At 43.0% G+C, this 15,921-nt stretch overlaps 1 long non-coding RNA gene across 1 annotated transcript; it reads left to right on the top strand.

Moving 5' to 3' along the window:
- The first annotated feature begins 507 nt into the window (after nt 1-507).
- On the top strand, nt 508-8,118 carry LOC115334619. The gene is made up of 3 exons (XR_005931219.1): nt 508-4,189; nt 4,399-4,527; nt 4,944-8,118. It is a non-coding gene; the product is annotated as an uncharacterized LOC115334619 (long non-coding RNA).
- The last annotated feature ends 7,803 nt before the right edge of the window (nt 8,119-15,921 follow it).

The following is a 15,921-nucleotide window of genomic DNA, read 5'->3' as shown; positions in this document are numbered from 1 at the left end:
GAATTCGGAGGGGACACAGCCGGGACAGCTGACCCCGACTGACCCAAGGGATATTCCAGACCATAGGACGTCATACTCAGCATGTAAAGCTGGGGGAAGGAGAAGAAAGGGGGGGACGTTCGGAGTGATGACGTTTGTCTTCCCAAGTCCCTGTTCTGCGTGATGGAGCCCTGCTTTCCTGGAGATGGCTGAACACCTGCCTGCCAGAGCTGGGACTGTTCAGCCTAGAGAAGAGAAGGCTCGAGGCGGGAGGGGGAAATCTCATCCATGTGTATAAATACCTGAAAGGAGGGTGCAAAGAGGACAGACCCAGGCTCTTCTCAGTGGTGCCCAGTGACAGGACCGGAGGCGATGGGCGTAAACTGAAACAAGAAGCTTTATCTGACTGTCAGGAAACACTTTTTCACTGTAAGAATGACCGAGCCCTGGCCCAGGTTGCCCAGGGAAGTTGTGGAGTCTCCATTCTTGGAGATACTCAAAAGCTGCCTGAATAATGGTCCTGGGCAACTGGCTCTAAGTGACTCTGCTTGAGCAGGGGGGTTGGACCAGGTGACCTACAGAGGTCCCTTCCAACCTCAACCATTCTGTGAAATGAAGCATGATTGTCACAAGCAACCTATAGCTAGGCTTCTCTCACTAAAGAGAGAGGAGGAGGTGAAAAAGCCAAACCTTACACACACAGTCCGAAGTCTGAAGACGTAATTCCTAAGCACGGATAGAGGGCAAGGTTTGAAGGTTGACTGTTATCCTTCTGAAGCAAAATGCTTGTGAAGCATGCTTTTGCATTATTTTAGACCTCTCATCCTGTTTGAGTAAGGACCTTCAGTGGAAATGTATTAATTTCCATTTTTATGTTTATACCTAATACAGCAATCTAGCAGAGAACAGTATTTTTGTTACTGCTGTGACAGGACAAGAAAGACAGCCTGCTAATACAGAAATACACACCAAATTTTAACAAAGCGAGATTGCTTATATGTTTTTCATTTGCATGTGAATAATGGAATTTAGGTTCTTGTAAGGGATAACAATTAAATGAAGCATTTTGCTTTGGTGTTTTCATTCCAAAATGGGGTATGTGATGAAAGAGATGCAGAAAGAAAGATATATTTACTCTGAGAGCATTGATCTGCATCTGTACATTGTCTGATCATGTCTTGATAGACTTGGATCCATTCTTCCTCCTTGGGAAGCATGAACTGTTGAGCAGGTAACCTAATGTACTAAACTGTCTAGCTCAGTATCACTGGTTAAAACTCCTCTTTAGCATATACTTGGAGCACAGCAAGAACTGAAATCTGTATTTTCCATCCTATGTTGGCTCAGTTGAATGTTGCATAGGCTCAAGGGCTGTGTTTGTAATAGTATTTTAGGGCAGGGGCAGTAGTCTTTCGAGCCCAACTGCAGTGGCTGAGATTGCTTCTGTACAGCTGAACTTTCGTGGACATACGGGAATGAGTCCAGTGAAGGACGATGGAGATGGAGCATTCATCATATGATGAGAGGCTGAGAGAGCTGGCATTGTTCAGTCTGGAGAAGAGGTGGCTCAAGGGGGATCTTATCAATGTTTATAAATACCTCATGCAAGGGGAATAAAGAAGACAGAGCCAGACTCTTCTCAGTGGTGCCCAGTGACAGAAGAAGAGGCAACAGGCAGGAACTGAAACATAGGAAATTCTACTTAAAGGTAAGAGAGAACTTTTTTATGGTGCAGGTGGTGTAACACTGGAACAGCTTGCTCATCATTGCAGACCCTCAAACCCAACTGGACGCAGCCCTGAACAACTTACTGTATCTGACCGTGCTCTCAGCCAGGGGTTGGACTGGACTCCAGAGGTCCCTGCCAACCTCAACTATTCCGTGATTGTATGAAACTCACCTCCAAAGAAGGAGTCCGCATTCAGGCTGCCTGCTGGGAAAGGTCCCTAGTACGTGCTAACTCTCAGGTGCCTGGGGGAGAGTGTAGATACCCTGGGACAAAGCTGTGCTGTATTTTGCCAGAGTGGGTGATGATGTACCAGTTCCTGGGCATGTTTTGTGAGCCTGCATAGTTAACTAGCCTAGAGATAGCTAAACCACTCTGTTTGGGAAAACCTGACTGAAGATCTGTTGGGTGTTGGGAAGATCTCTTGGGTGTGCTGGAGGATGACACTTAAAATCTATGCCTACCTCATCCAGAAATTGGTCTTGTGCTGATACACCAGCTACGCTCAGGTTTTCCCTCACAGAAAGTTTGGTAGCTTGGTTGAGTTGGACCAGAGGCTGTGCTTATTTGTAAACAAGGGGAGCAGCATCCAAGTTTGGATGTGACTGTGGGGTAGGTGTTGCACTTAACTGGTACTGTTGACAGAGCTGTATCTTACTGAATATCTCTCGTCAAGTATTGCATCTCAGCAGTGTAGGTTCCTGTTTCACTGTAAGCTTTACACGTGAAGTCATTCAGCATCTGCTCAATGCACTTTAGCATGTACGACCTTGAAGCTGAGGTTTCTTTCCTAGTTTATTTAGCAGCTTGGAGAGATAACCTTCATGTGCTAATGTAATGCCTGCAGAGGTTAAATCTAATGGAGAGGCATGTGTCTAAATTTTGTGAGACATGGAGGCTTTCCTTGGTCAACGAGACTATTCTCATTAGGGAGTACTTGTGGAAGGGTGGGCTGGATCCTGCACTAGCTTGCTGTTTTTCTGAAGCCACTGAAGTGGTGCCATATTCATATTACACAAAGTATGACTTTTTGGATTAACAGGGTGGTACCAGGGTGGTTCCTGTCACCTGGGATTCATGGGACTCAGTCACGGTTCTCCTCAATTCCTCTGCAGGTGTCTAAGCCCTAGCTTGCCAGCAAGACACTGGAGGTTTTGGGACAGCTTGAAAGTAGAGACTGAGTTCTCTGCAAGAACCGGTGTAAGCAGGAATTGCAGCACCAAGATATAGGGAGTTTTCAGGAAAGAAAAGGCAGATTGGCAATGACCGCAAGGGCAGGGGCTTGCTGCCCAAAAGGGTGTGGAGGAGGTTAAGGGAGGATCAAATGTAAGAGCAACAAGTGACTTACCAACTAAGCTAACCTCCTCTTGGGAGGGAGCAAGGTTACAGTTACCATAGCAATGCAAATGAAAGGTTCTCACCAAACTCTCTGCGTGTCAGTGGCAGTAGGGAGTGTAATTACAGCGTACAGGACTTCTGAGTCAGCTTGGCTACTGCTGGCAGTGAAGCCAGCACCAAAGTGAACAGGGGCTGTGGAAACCTATGTGGGACTGGCTGAAGCTCATTTCCCCTAACTTCACTGTTTGCATATGTGAGGTGACTAAAATTTGCTGAGAAAGGGAGTAAGGTGGATCAAGGAGGGAATCGGAATAACATTGCCCTTGGGGGAGCATGTGGCCTCCTGCAGCATCCTGGGGAAACTCACTCACTGCAACATGACGGGGAAGCAAACAATATAATCCTTTCTGTACCTAGGACTGCATAACACCTCATGCTTGCACACAAGCAGAAGGAGGCTCCTTCACTTGGGCATCTGCATGAGAGTCGTGATATATTTCTGTGCCTCAGCTTTTTATCCCACATGGTGTTTAGTTTTTCCCTGCTAGCACAGTGAATTGGTAGCTGCTAGCTCTGTGACAACTTCCAGACAAACTCTTCTTCTTACCAGTTTGCCCTGTCCCCACTGTTGACACGATCAGTGCTTTGTTCAAGGATTTCACTCATTTTCCCGATTAGCAGCCTTTATATTTTTGATGGCAATGAACTTAGTGTCTCAGATATTTCTGCCTCTGTCAGGTTCTCAGTACTGTCTAGATTTTTCAGGTATTCAACTGTATCTGAATTAACTACCATGTGCTGACAGGGTGAAATGAATTAAGGGCTCATCTAAAATAAAGATATGAAGAGAATCTATGTATTTTTCTACTATGTAGGAGGTTCATATTTGTGTAATTCCCCTAAAATGACTCAGAATATTTACATAAGCATCTATTAGATATTAAAAGAAAATGTCTATCTTGCCTCACTTGGAAGTTCATCCTGAATAGCAAGTCCAGAAATGTTGATTTTCCAATCTCTGGTTGATTCTCTTGCTTTTATATGTAAGCTTTTTTTTTTAAACTGTGTATTGTTTTTTTTAGTGTGAATTAACTTTTCATGGAGCAGAGAGGTGGACCAGTTCTGTTGTTCTTTATTCGTATACAAGTGAGTCATCTTCAGTGCTGTCTGGTTCCTTGCTCCTTAAAATTCCTCATGGATTGCAGGATCCAACATCCTGGTCTGACCTAGCTGACCTGCTGCTAGAATACTGTCTGTTAAACTGCCTTTCATCTTGTAAAAATTGTGTACTTTAATCTTTACACTTTGATGGTTTGCTTGTATATGAAATATTTTCTCTGCTTGTAACATCCTAGTTCAGTTGAGGAAATTGGTTGCCTTATTGGACTTCTGGTAACATGCTCTCACAGATTTGGATCAGAGCCTAGAAAATCAGCTTTGCCTGAAGTGTAGACATCCTGTGTTTCAGGAGTGCTCCTGGAAAGGTAAGTCTATCTTTTCTACCTCTGTGGGCTCTCTGTTAATAATTTAAGAAACTCAACAGTTGGAAGCTGCTGGTGAAGTTAACAGTAGTGTAGTTTGGATGACCTAAGAACTGACTCAAGTCTTGGATTAAAGCATAATCCAAAACTCCATATGTTTAAAGGAATAGTTAGGAAAGTCTGCTCTGAGATTCGGCATAACATAACCTCACCCAATAACAGCTTCAAGAAACTCCTGGTTTCACAGAGTCAATCTGAGAAATAAAAATATGACCTCAGGTGTCTTTTAGTTTGAATATCACTTTTGCTACCTTTGGAGCATGCTCCTCATTGTCCAAGTCTAAATTAGCAATTTGGAGAAATAGTGCAGTTTTGAAGCAAACCCTGTCCATTTACTACACGTGATTGGTTTCCCACAGCAGTTGTTGTGCGCCAGACCTTGGTTCCTTTTGGAGGAAATAAAAGTGAAGATCATTCCAAATGCTGGCGTGATTCAGTTCTGAACCCACCTGGGGAAGCACACTGCTGTGGGTGCCTCCAACGTGCATCTAATGAGTGTGTGCCAATAGAAGGCTCTCAAACCATTGAGTGTTCCCATGTCACCCAAAAATGGTTCCTATCCTATATGGCTGTTGTGTTCACCTTCCTATCGGCCATTTTTTTGCCGAAAGCTTCCTCAAACTTCCACACAGACATCCTGCTCTGAGTTGTTGGGACTGTATTCCCACGTGAGACCAGAAACCAGGCAGCACAGTGCTTGAGTCACCCTGGATGGCCCGATCTGGGTCCTCTTTGAGCTTGGTAAGTGTCCTGCTTGAGTGGTGGGATATTATGCAAAATGCAGCACCACAGTGCTTGTTTTAAAATATGTGAACCATGCTCGTCTAAGCACCTGCACAGCGTCAGTTTAGCTAAATGTCCATACTTATATGTGAGCTACTCACCACAGGTTCCTTTTATACTCAGAAGAAAAATCAGGTGCTTTTCTGTCATCCTTAGCAAGTCAGATGAATTACCCATGGGTATTGCTTTCTTGTCATGAGCCTTAAAGAAGAGCCTGGCCCAAATGGCTCAGATATCTATGTTTGGTCAGATGATCCTATTCCTGATGTGTAGGTGCTGAAGTGGGGATTAGTCACTACCATCAGCTTATTGTTTCTAATCAGCTAGATTTAACTGGCTCCCTTTGGTTTTGGGGGCTCAGATAAGCAGACTCACCCCTGGGTAGCCTGAGCTTCCCCAGAGTACAGCAGTCATCCTTCCCGCGGGCCGCAAACCATCTCCGTGTTAGTCAAGGCCTCGCATATAGCAACTTTTTGTTGCCTAAGTCCAGCCAGGAGCCTGTACCGGTGTCTCCCCAGCGTGGGTGCCCAGGTAAGCATTCTCCGAATGCCCTCGCTGGGCCCAGCTCCACGCAAGACACAGCAGCAGATCTGCTGTCGTCTCTTATCACGTAGCGTGCCTCCCTCCCTTGCCGAATAACAATCCGTTTCCCAGAGCACTCCCCTGGGATATAGGAGACAGGGCCAATTTCCTCCTGAGTTTCAGAGGCAGCCAGGCGCCCCCTCCTTTGGGGACTGCCCACGCAACAAGGTTAAAATCGGTTCTCAGCGCCAACGGTCATTGCTGTCGTAACGTTAGGGTAATCTGCAAAAAACCCCACTGGTCCTGTGTCGGAGAAACAGCAAGTAGATGATTCTGTAGGTGAGGCAACAGGAGGTTCCTTGGGAAAGGAGGGAGGCACGGAGAGCACCTGAGCCCAGGTCTTTAGGCTGTGTATGTATTTTAAGTAGTTATTGAACAAAAGACAGAAACAGTCATTGGCAAAGGAGCCAGAGCACATGACTCCCGTTTGCTAAACCAGTGCCATAATAAATAGGTTAAAGAATCCCTCTTGCTTTCTCTTTTTGGCCAAATAAGTCTTGAACCCTATTCTCTGGGGAGGCACAGATTCAGCAAGAAGTGACAGCACCTCTTTTTTCTCTCTGATGGCTGGAACTTGCTGCATCACTGCCTTGTCCATCCAGTTATTATCCCTGCTGGTTCATAAGAGCCTGTGCCAGCTTCTGCTTCTGCTAGTGCCAGCCTCAGGCTGGGGAATGCTTATTATCATTTCCTCTGCTGGATGTGCTACTCATTCATCTGTCCTACTCAGGATTTTAATTTAGTTTATTCCAAAAGGGATAGAAGGAAGCTTGTAAACATAAAAGAAAACTGTTCTCAGCATAGTTCAAATGCAGGCACTACCTGGAAGAGCTTGAAATCCTGTTAACATACCTGCCTAATAATATGCCTTGGTTGAGTCTCAAGGTTTGAGAAATTGAACGGGCATCCAAAATTTTGAACAGTCAGAACATTAACTTCTAAGGCTTGTGGCTGGCTAATGTGCTTTCCCTGTGTTTAGTCTTTCGAGCAGGATGTGACACCTTTTACAACATTTGCTCAGTGCTAGTTTGTAATTCAGTATAAAGCAGGTTCCCGATTCAGAGTTATTTCTGTGTATGCTATCTTACTGCTAACATCATTACTATTGCCAGACTTGTGTATACAGACTTACAAGGATTCCACTCTTCAGAGCATCTTCTTTCAGTTTTACACAAGCTTTAAGAAAGAAAGGTTTTGACCAACAAACATTTCTCTCCAACTAATTGAAGATACAAAGCTCTCCTGGCTACGTGAAGTTAGCAGCACAGTATTGTGAGCAGGAGAGAATCAGACCTCCTGAGGGGCATGAATTAGGAGATTTGCTACTTGCATACTAAGTGAATTAGGGATGAGATTATACATGTAATGATCTGCTTTTTACTCAGGGTAATGCAGCTCTGAGTTCACTGGGGAACAAAGACATGAATGCTTGTTCAATTGAGAATTGTGTAGAAGTCCTGTGATTGTTTTAGTTGAGACTTTTGACTGAAGGCTTACTAGGGCAGGTTAGAGTAATCACACAAAGTTTATGCTTATGTGCTTTTATATTTAATGTGGCAGTGATGCAAATGTAAAAGTTTAATCAAGAGCCTATGCATAGCTTGAAATATGACTGTGTAAAGTAAAAGTCTAGGTACAAAATAAAACGTGTCAGTGGCAGTTCTCTGAAACTCCTTTTTCTAAGATGATACCTTCAACATCTGTTGGTCATCTCATTGTGTGAGGCAGAGGAATATGTGAGTGTGAAAGGGGTAAAATACTTTCACCCCTTCTGCTTTTGTTCTTTAAAAGTAAGGAGCCTTAATTTACAAGGGTGCTAATTCATGTCATTTTTGTTTCTACTGTACAGACTTACAAAATTCTGGTAATATTTACTGCAGCGTTCAGCAGCATGAACCTAATAAAAGAACAGGTGTCCAGTGCTCTCTGAACTAATAGCCTGTGCTTTGCTGACTCTTTGACACATTGGTTAACACTTTGGCTGTGAAGTTAGAGAGGAGAAGCAAACTTGAAGGCAGATGTACAGTCTTCATGAAATGAAAAGATTTATCTAGAAGAGTTTTGACAAGCTTTTGGGTCATCTGAAGGAGAGCTTGTGTACCTGAAATTTAGTTTGTTTTTCCCAACAATGTAACTTGATCTAATAAAAATACTACTTCTCCCCACAAATCATGCCTCACTTTACCCTTGGTCCATCATTGCTGTGACAACAATCCTGTAACAATTTAGCAGTATTTTTCCACTGTATTTCTCTGTCTCTACTCTAGGGTGGTCTGTGATGCTCTGTTATCTTTTTTTTATCCTTTAAAGAAGTAATCATATTTTTAAAGGTTTTTAGGTACTTAAGTATAAAAACCATAAATACATCTATCATCAGTTTCTCATTCACGAGTATTGGGTTTGCGTGGCAAGGTTTTGGTAGCAGGGGGGCTACAGAGGTGGCTTCTGCGAGAAGCTGCCAGAAGCTTCTCCTGTGTCTGATAGAGCCGATGCCAGCCGGCTCCAAGACGGACCTGCTGCTGGCCAAGGCTGAGCCGATCAGCGACGGTGGTAGCGCCTCTGGGATAATGTATTCAGGAAAGGAAAAAAGTTGCTGCACAACAGAAGCTGCAGCCGGAGAGAGGGGTGAGTATATGTGAGAGAAACAACCCTGCAGACCCCAAGGTCTGTGAAGAAGGAGGGGGAGGAGGTGCTCCCCAGATTCCCCTGCGGCCCGTGGTGAAGACCATGGTGAGGCAGGCTGTCCCCCTGCAGCCCATGGAGGTCCACGGTGGAGCAGATCTCCACCTGTAGCCCATGGAGGACCTCACGCCGGAGCAGGTGGGTTCCCGAAGGAGGCTGTGACCCCGTGGGAAGCCTGTGGTGGAGCAGGAACCTGGCAGGACCTGTGGCCCCGTGGAGAGAGGAGCCCGTGCTGGAGCAGGTTTTCTGGCAGGACTTGTCACCCCGTGGGGGACCCACGCTGGAGCTGTCTGTGACTGAAGGACTGCAGCCCATGGGAAGGACTCACCTTGGAGCAGGGGAAGAGTGAGGAGTCCTCCCCCTGAAGAGGATGAAGCGGCAGAGGCAATGTGTGATGAACTGATTGTAACTCCCATTCCCCGTCTCCCTGCACTGCTGTGGGGGGTAGGTGGAGAATTTGGGAGTGAAGCTGTGCCTGGGAAGAAGAGAGGGGTGGGGGGAAGGTGTTTTAAGGTTTGGTTTTATTTCTCATTACCCTGCCCTGGTTTGATTGGCAATCAGTTAAGTTAATTTCCCCAAGTCGAGTCTGTTTTGCCCGTGACGGTAATTGGTGAGTGATCTCTCCCCATCCTTATCTCGACCCACGAGCTTTTTGTTATATTTTCTCTCCCCTGTCCAGCTGAGGGGGGGAGTGATAGAGCGGCTTTGGTGGGCACCTGGCGTCCAGCCAGGGTCAACCCACCACATCATGTTTCTCTGACACTCTCTTAATAAGCTAAAGATTTGCACTAGTTATTGCAGTTGAACATTACAGGGTTTTGGCCAGAAAATGATTTGACTTATAATTGTCACAAAATAACCACTGAAGATGAATCCTTAGTTCATGGACTGCTAAGTGACTACCAGTAAACGTTGTCCATAATTATATTCAACAGAATGGATGTTCTGGGTTTGGGAGAACAAGGTGAAGGGATACTCTACACTGAAAGGCAAAGACATTTTTCATGTCTGAAACTGAGAAATTTTGCCTGGTAATAAAGCTGAGTTTTTTGCTGTTGCTCAGGTTAGATTTTAAGAACTGCCTCAGTGATGTGAAGTCCAACCCTATGAATGCTTTCTTCATCCTGTGGCTTGCCGTGCTCCTTGTCTTTTGACTCACAACAGAACAGGGGAGGACTCCCTACATAGTCTCCTGGGCTACCTTTTATGATTGTTAAAAATATCCCAATATTAGAGAAAACATTGTTTTAGAATGGTTTAGAGTTTTCAAACTCTTGACTTAGAGAGTCTTTACTTGCCAAAAGATTGCATTGTAATATACCCTATTATGCCATCTTTTTCTTATTTTATCTCATGTCATGCATTTCAGGTATCTCAGCTCTCACCATCACTGAATAAGTGAGAGTCCCGAGGAGAACTTGAAAGGAAGAAGCCTTTCTGTTTGGACAGATAAACATTGCTTTTGGCAAAATATTCTTGCTGAGTTTTCTCACTCCTCATTGCAGTTTTTTGACTAGCTCAGTCTGAGGGCTTACTTGCTTACATGTTGTTTCTAATTTCTCTTACCCAGGGGCTTTTAGCTTATAGTCCCTCTAAAATGAGTTTGAAGTCCTCTTTGATGGATCAGCAACTGGATGTCTAGTATGCTTTGTTCCATGTTTCTCAGATGGGCCCCATCTCTTCTTAGTTGTATTACTTTGTAAAACTTCACCCACAGTGAAGAAAACGATACCTTTTTGTCCATAGTTTCTGTGAAACTGGTAATTCATTCCCAATGTCACTCTTATCTCCTGCTCCTTATTGCCATGACTATGCAGTTTCTGAGATATCATTTTTTAAGGTAGCTTTGGTATCTCTGACCCGTATTGTAGTTTGTAGGATAGATATATGATCATATGTGATCATATCTGGTTTAGGATCTGGAGAAGATGCCTTCTTGCTAGAGTCCAGAAGTGAGGATTGAGAGAAGGGATTTTTTTCCTCACAGCGCGACCTTAGGTGAATGGATTTGTTAGTGCATGCCTCAGTTTACCCAGATAGATGTCCTCTGGAAAGCATTGTGGATGAAAAGTACTATGTAAGTGTTTGGTGAGATGAAAATTCATTTAAGAAGTGTTATGGTTTCATACAGTATGACCTAAGCTGAGATATATTTTAGGTAACAGCTTCAGAGTCAGATATAGCTCTTCCAGATTTGAATGAGAATTTATAACTTCAAATACCAAATGAAGTTCATTCATCTGTCTATGTAACTTGCATTAATGTGCCCAAAGGCAACATTTGGCCATCTCCTTTCAGCTAAGCTGAAAATGGTAGGGAAAATTTATGTTTCAGTGGCATTAAGAACTTAATTGCTTTAAAGCTAAATTACCACAAAGGATCTTCTACTGCTGACCTACAATTAAAGATTTGTGCATTATGGTGAATCTGAAAATCAATCTCCAGCTTTGGAGAATAACCTTCTATCTATTTATTCTATCTATTTAATAATACAGAACTGAGAAGCTACCACAGGGTAACCATTTTAGTTGCCTGAACAAATAGTTATTTAATAACGTTTGTTTATTAAGAATCCAATTCCAGAACATAATCCAGAATTTCCCCTCCTCTCATGAAATGAAATATCACTATTTTCTTCCTAGTTTTAATTTCTTTTACTAAATGAAAAACATCTTACTACAAGTGAGCTTTTAAAAAATGATTGTGGTAGTCATATTCTTTGTAGGGAAATTCCTTATTAGGGGGAACCTGGCACATTCTTCCTTTCACACAGTCTGATTGTCTTTACTACCAACAGGAGTTTTTTGCCATTTGTTTGTAGGACACTGCAGTCTGAAAGTAACATATATGCTGCTGCTCTTTTAGATGCTGTTTTCTTTAGTCATCTAGAGATGGGCAATATCATAATGACACACTCTTGTGATTTTCCCTTTGATTTCAGTTGCTGCCTCTAAGCCATATATTTTGGCTTCAAATTACTTCCCATAGCCAAGGAGACTAGAATCTCATTCTGGCTTAATTGAAATAAAAATGCCATCGAAACTCTGAAAAGGCATTTCCCAGACATAAAATCCTACCCTTGTTGAATCCAAATACTGGATAAACCTACTCCATGGTTGCCTTGGTCTGCTTCTGGTGTAATCATCATTAAATACAGTGTCTATACTGAGTGTTTTCCATATGCAACTAGTGGGGATTCTGCTATGGTAAAGATCCCCCTGTCCCCTCTGTTTTAAGCTTAGAAAACTGAGAGCTATCCGTCTCAGACTGGACACATTTTGTATGTTAGGATCTGATGGTTGGCTACAGGTACTCCCTTGGACATGGCTAGGCCTTAAAAGAACAAGTCCTTATAAGCTAGTATGGCTTGTTAGCGTAATAGTGTGTTAGCTAATCAGGTATTTGTATGGAAGAATAAGGCAAGAATAAAAGTGGCATATATAGAATTTGTCTTGCAGTAAGTACCAGGGAAAGTAAAGGAGGAGCAGGAAGGTATAACCTGGGAGAATACCTCACTAGTATTTTTTCTTCTGCTGCTTAAGCAGAACATGTCTAATAAACATTGCAACAGCTGAGGGGCTATTTTTACTTGTCCCAAGTGTTCTAAACAACTGTGGAAGATGTGTATTTCGGAGCACAGTGTGCCCTGTTTGAGCATGCTCATTACCCTCTGAGATGAGGGGGTAAGCCCCAGAGCAGTTGCCTGTGACTCCAGGTCAGAAGAGCTCCTGCTAAGGCTTGCCTTGGTAGCAGTGCAGGTCAGCCCAGCCTGCACCTAGCCAACGCACTTGCCTGGCTCCCTGGTGCTTTTTGGCATTAATAACTGCCTTTAACCTTGTTATTTCTAGTCTGTTTCCACAAAGTTTGGAGGAACTTAGCATTTCTGACACCCTTGTTTCTTTCTTGCAGTTGATTGAAAATTTCCCAAAAGTTATGAGAAGCTCACTGAAAGACTGAGAAAGAGATGGGGAAAAAATGGTGCAGTCACAGAAGTCTCTTTTTCTTATGAAACAGGACAAAAATTATTATATTTTTTTGACATCCCAAATCTCTTATTATGATCACAGCCTTATGGCATGTTAATGTGACAGAGCTCTTACCATAAAGACCTTATAATCTGTTTTGACAAGATAGACAAGCAATTCCAAAGTGTTTAATATATCACTTTAGAAACAATTATGTTTTTCAGAATTTGAGACCAGAAGCTGCCTGCTGTCATGTATGCTCATAGTCATTTCCATTTAGTGCAGATTTAAAAATCCAAATATTGAATTTGGTTATGTGTAACGTATTTGGGGGAATGGGACATTAAAAAAAAAATCTGCAAGTGCTAGTCTACCCTATGTAAAACTATATTCCAGAGCCCGAATTACCCTGTAATGTTACTTAACAATGCAATGAGCTGTAAAATAGACGATTTTTATGCAGCTGAGCCCTCGAGCTTATTCTTACTTCTAAGGCACTGCTTTCTTACTGTGGAAAGAAATAAGTGAATAACATACATTACTTTCTTTAGCGTTTGTTATGCCACTATCATTTTTGACCAGGGAGGACAATGAGATAATCTAAATGATACAGATTCCTTGTTTTCTTCCCTAATAGGAAAGATAATGAATGGCTTTGTTTTGATGGCTTTATTGCCTGCACGATAATGAAATATCCCAGCATGGATTTCATTAGGCTTTCTCTAGTCTCACTGTGATACACCCATTAAGAGGCCAGATCTCCTCTTTGATGTAAATGGAACCAGATATTTCAAAGAGTTTAGCACACTGCGAAAATCTGAGCATGGGTGTCACCAAAACAGCTGCTGGGTCTTTAGATCAAGGCTGGCTTTGGCCGTGAGAGAAATCGAAGCACTAATGCAGCTTATCAAAGTGAAATAGTTCATGATGCCATAGGTATGATGCTATGGGAGCTTTGGCATTTAAACTTCTCATTATTTGCAGGGTTCAGGGTTAGAGAGTGTGTGCTGCTTAAATATCCAAATATTTGCGCTGGTTTTGTTCACTGGCTTCCAGAGGGTGGTGAAGAGCACAGGGCTGTCTCCTCGCCAGCAAGCCAGTCCTCTTGAGAGAGTCAGTATCAAGACAGCTGCAAGGATGGGCTTCTTAAGGTGTCAGCTGGGAAGCAGTTTAACAACCTGGGGTTCGAAAAGAGAAGATTGTGATGTCCTTCAAATAGCCAAATTGTCTGTATTCTCATCCCAAGGATGAAAGGAGGCTAGGAGGGGAGGGAACAGAGAAATGTGAGCCCCCTGAGCTATTTTTCTGCTAAAACATCGTGTTCTTGTTGTTATGAACAGCTGCATGTTTTATGTCGACACAGATGACAAAAAATGCATGTTGGAATGAAACCAGGAAGACACATTGTATGAAAACAAGAATTTTATCTATTTGATCCTTACTTGAATAGGAGAAGTTTGGGGCTGGAAGTATGAGAGGCCAGAGGGTAAGGTTACGCACGGACTTTAAAAAATTCGCAGTTTGTTGTATTACTCTTTTTTGACAATTGTTCATGGGGAAAAAAGCCTAACATAGTTCTGAAGTTTAATATATGCCTTTTGGATGCAAGGAAGCAGGAACTATGGAAGGCCACATGGAGATAGGTTGCAGCAACTAAAACATAAAGAAATGAAGGCTGAGGAGAATTTGAGCACCAGAAGGTATCAAGGTAAAGGGCTGCACCATAGCCAGTATTTTAATGTTTCTTTCTTTTCTTCTTGTTATCTCTGCAATAGGTAATTGCTAGCTCCTATCAGTGATTATTTTCTTGTATTAAAGTATTATAACAATGTCCCAAATAAAAAATTGGCAGCAATTCTCTAACGAATTAGTGCAGGGGAAGAAGAGCTAGTAATTCTTAAAATGTCTTGCTGTAGTCACCTTAGGCGGGCCCATATACTCTCTAAAGCAAGATGTGCCTGCCAAGGGAAGAGAATTGCAGGTATGATGCCTACCTGGGCTTTCACCTCCTGAGTTTCTTCTCCATGGAAGAACTTATATGAGGGGTTCCCAGCCAGACTTGACCACTGCACTGCTGACACCATTAAATGCTGTGACTTGAGATGAAGAGAGGAAAATGGGTTTCTGTTCTCTCTCTCTCTTTATACTTGCCTGAAATGGGATTAGTCCTTTGCTGTGGCTGGAACCACAGTGATGGCTTTCTAAAGGTGGCTGGGGAATGGTCCTTGCACCATTGTTTTTCCACAAAACATGAATCAGTTCAAAAGCTGCCCTGAAAAAATCAGGATATGTGATTGCTAGTATAGATTGAAACAAGATTTCAGGTTTTCAACCTATTTTGTGAAGAAAGAATTGGAATCCTGGGAGTTAAGAGTGTTTCCAGTTGTTTCATAGCTTCTTTCAAACCAGTGTGGGTAGGGAAGCTGAAGGGAGATGATGTAATACTTATGCGGCCATCCTGCCTATCTCCATGACTGCTATAGACAGGTAGCAGTCACATCGGCGGCTCTGATGAACCAAAATAGCAGAAATGCCAGGTTGGACTGCTGGCTGATCCTCTCATCAGTCATAACTCTGCATGTCTGATTCAGTATTGTGCAATGACACCTGCTTGCTAAGAATACTGAAGCCAAATTATTTTGAGATGAAAATCAGTGAGAATTTGCCCATCCGTGTGCCTCATTTAGATGCTTTCCCTGTGCCCAGCCTTTCTTGTCAAAACCATGCAAATTTATGTCATTTTTTTACAAACTGTGACCTAATGCATATTTGAATTGCCTTTGTTTTTCTTCACGCATTTTTGGAATTCAGATTCACAGGAGAGGAGGTACAGGGAATAGGCCAGCTTTCTCCCATGATAGAGAGACACTATAGGAAACCCTAATATGAATAAAGAGTGGAGATTGCTCATCTATAGGTGTTTGTATGCTACCCTGCCAACATCTCCAACCCAAATGTTTGTCAACTGCTGAAACAGAGCAGCATCTGTGTTGTCCTCACTTTTCTTTTTTTCAGCATTATGTGGGCTAAATTGTGGCAGCAAACAGATGCTCTGGGACATAAACTTTGCGCTAAGCATTTGCACAACGTAAGTTTCGGTTGGAGGCAGATGATTCCTGCTGGAATACCTGTGATGATTTCAGAGGTGATTGCTCCCCCAGCTGGAGGAAACATGAGGTCTTTGTCCGCCTCAGGGCAACGTAAGCCAGCGTAGGTTAAACTGCCTTCTAGTGAATATTAAATCAACCTAGCAGCTGGCACAGGACCGATTAAGGAGAACTCTGACAATCGGTTCTCCTGATTCAGATGGAGAAGTGTTCACCTC

This window comes from Aquila chrysaetos, chromosome 23 (genome assembly GCF_900496995.4).
Source record: "Aquila chrysaetos chrysaetos chromosome 23, bAquChr1.4, whole genome shotgun sequence".
NCBI lineage: Eukaryota > Metazoa > Chordata > Aves > Accipitriformes > Accipitridae > Aquila > Aquila chrysaetos.
The sequence above is the reverse complement of the archived record's forward strand: the minus strand, read 5'-3'. Positions and strand labels throughout refer to the sequence as shown.